We start from the raw sequence: 3,576 nt of genomic DNA on the forward strand, positions 1-3,576 counted from the left end.
TAGTTTTATAATGTTCATTATTCAGTTGTTTGGACAAGATTATTTTGACTTGCCTCCCTTGTGCTGGGGAAAGAATAAGGATTCACATTTACTGTGGTGGCAAACACTCGCGCGCACACGCACGCACACGAGCACACACCCTTCCCCAGCCATCTCCCCCAAGCCCATCAAATTCCACTGCCTCCAGGCAAATATCTCATGCCAACCAGGGCCAGAATTCACATCCTCTGATTTGAGTTTTAAAGACAGAGATTTACACAGGATTACAATTTTTTTTTTTTTTTTTTTTTTTTTTGGTTGTGGTTGCTTCCAATTTCCATTGTCTGAATCATAGCCATGGAATAAATTGAATCTTTTTCTAACATAGAATATATTACTCTTGAAATAGTAGGAAATGTTGATAATTGCCTTTTATTGGACTCACAAATAATTTATAAGTTGGTCCAGTTTGAAAAAAATATATATATCATGGTCTTTTATTTCTCTGGCTTCTTCCTTGAGGCTAGAAGCAACCTCTAAAAATAGCTGCTTGTGCGGGGATGGACCTAGCGCTCCCCCTGGTGGCCATTGTTCAGGATTGCGGGCTCAGCTAGCGGACCTGAAACTGCAGACCCCGCATTTGAATAATTCTTTCTCCCCTAAGTACACAGAGAAATTTGATTTATTCTTCACAGTCATGTCTGCATTACAGAGCACTTCTCCTTATAAAGTCCATCTGCTTTGAGGATAAGTAAATGATCAATCCCTCATATACATTATCGTGCAGTGAACATTTCTGTGAGTTAGTAACAGCTTCTGCAGTTCTACCAAGTGTCAGGGAGGCTGGGGGTTTCTTCTTTCCTTAAGAAGATACTGAGACAAAAATACAAGTTGATCTTTACGTAAGCAAGGTATCTACTTACTAAGGGTATTAAAGAAACATGAATGTGTTTAGAGTGGGGGTAGAGGGGGGCAAGGGGGAGCAGAAGAAAGAGAAGCCCATGGAAACACCACGCTTAGCTTAGAATCCTGGCTCCACTTACAAGCTGTGGTAGGCAGCATCCCAAGATGGCCCTCCACAAGGGTACAGACACTCTCCGTCTTCCCCTGGCCACAAAGAAAGGCTATTTCCCAGCCCCGCTTGCAGCTAGGAGCCATGTGACTGCCTTCTGTGGGAAGCGATGGGCCGTGCCCCTAAAGCATCCCTAGGCACTTTTCACACACTCCCTGTCTCTGTATCCACACCATTGGAAACAAACTAATCCAAGATGTCAGAGTCACACCACAGAAGCCAGCCAAATCCATGACTCATCACTTAAAGGACACTTGCCCGGGAGAGTCACCTGCTTCTCTTCAAACTGTGATATGAGCAAGAAATAAACTTGTATCTGCTAAGCCACTGAGATGTGAGGGCCATTTGTTACAGCAACCAGTGTCAATTACCCTGACTATTAAAGCAAGTCTTAGCCTCAGTTTTCCTCAACTGAAAATAGGGACATGTAGAAGATTCGGGGAAACAACGTATGTGAAAACATTTGGCAGACTTGGGGTCAGTAAATGCTGGTTAAAAGCAATTGTGTCTCACATAAGCAACATTTTCATTCTGAAACAATATTTTTTGTTGGTATCCCACAGGTTCCTGGTGCAAGAGAAAGAAGACCCAACTCCAACTGGCAAGCCAAATGATCTCGAGATTTCACTGGCTCCCAGAGCTGGAAACTTCAAGTGCAGATTAAGCCATAGGGCTAGTTGAGTCCAGCCAGCAGCGGGAGGACCTGGGTCCTTTCTATGGCTCTACTCTTTCTTCTGCCTGGTAAGCTTCAATCTAAACCTGACTCTTGTAATGGTCAGTAGCCCCTACTACACATTCCTAGTTTACTTTGGGAGCAAGAAGAAATCTCATCCCACTACTCTAAGGAAGAATTTCTCATTCCTCTGATTGCACTGGCTTGGATCACATGCTTTTAACCCTGGAATCAATCATTTTGTTGAGGTGGAAAATGTGCTGATGACCTGCTTATCAGTACCCATACCGAGAGCCAGGGCTGGGATCGGCTTTCCTTGAATCACATAATCTGGTGGGGAAAAGATTGAGAGCACACGTTTTTTGAAAGCATATTTTTAAACAGCAGAAAGAAGGAGCAGAGGGAAATGAATGCTAGGTAGGCTACCAAACCTGTGTGCTACAATGGTTATGTTTATTTCTCTTGAAGCAAAAAACAAGTTGTATTGGTGGATGGTAAATGTTATTTTGTGATCACTTTGAGTGATCCAACCTTTCAGAAATCTGTAAGTTAACTGGACATTATGGTTTTCTTTTTTTTTTTAATTATATTATGTTAGTCATCATACAGTACATCCCTGGTTTTTGATGTAAAGTTCGATGATTCATTAGTTGCGTATAACACCCAGTGCACCATGCAATACATGCCCTCCTTACTACCCATCACCAGCCTATCCCATTCCCCCACCCCCCCCCTTTCTTTATCCCTTTCTTCCCCTACCGATCTTCCTAGTTCTTATGTTCCATAGATGAGAGAAACCATATGATAATTGTCTTTCTATGCTTGACTTATTTCACTTAGCATTACCTCCTCCAGTCCTGTCCATGTTGCAGCAAATGCTGAGAACTCGTTCTTTTTGATGGCTGAGTAATATTCCGTTGTATATATGGACCACAACTTCTTAATCCAGTCATCTGTTGAAGGGCATCTCGGTTCCTTCCACGATTTAGCTATTGTGGACAATGCTGCTATGAACATTGGGGTGCATATGGCGGCATCTCGGTTCCTTCCACGATTTAGCTATTGTGGACAATGCTGCTATGAACATTGGGGTGCATATGGCCCTTCTCTTCACTGCGTCTGTATCTTTGGGGTAAATACCCAGTGGTGCAATGGCTGGGTCATAGGGTAGCTCAATTTTTAACTTTTTAAGGGACCTCCACACTATTTTCCAGAGTGGCTCTACCAACTTGCATTCCCACCAACAATGTAGAAGGGATCCCCTTTCTCCACATCCTCTCCAGCAATTGTTGTTTCTTGCCTTGTCAATTTTTGCCATCCTAACTGGCGTAAGGTGGTATCTTAGCGTGGTTTTGATTTGAATTTCCCTGATGGCTAATGATTTTGAACATTTTTTCATGTGTCTGTTAGCCATTTGTATGTCTTCATTGGAAAAGTGTCTGTTCATATCTTCTGCCCATTTTTTGATTTGTTTATTTGTTTCTCGTGTATTGAGTTTGAGAAGTTCTTTGTAGATCTTGGATACCAGTCCTTTATCTGTAGTGTCATTTGCAAATATATTCTCCCATTCCGTGGGCTGCCTCTATGTTTTTCTGATTGTTTCCTTGGCTGTGCAGAAACTTTTAATCTTGATGAAGTCCATAAATTCATTTTATCTTTTGTTTCTCTTGCCTTTGGGGATGTGTCATGAAAAAGGTTGCTTTGGCCGATGTCGTAGAGGTTGCTGCCTATGTTCTCCTCTAGAATTTTGATGGATTCCTGTCTCACATCGAGGTCTTTCATCCATTTGGAGTTTATTTTTGTGTATGGTGTGAGATAGTGGTCAAGTTTCATTCTCTTGCATGTAGCTGTC

This window comes from Ursus maritimus, unplaced genomic scaffold, assembly GCF_017311325.1.
Source record: "Ursus maritimus isolate PB19 unplaced genomic scaffold, ASM1731132v1 scaffold_12, whole genome shotgun sequence".
NCBI classification, from domain to species: Eukaryota; Metazoa; Chordata; class Mammalia; order Carnivora; family Ursidae; genus Ursus; species Ursus maritimus.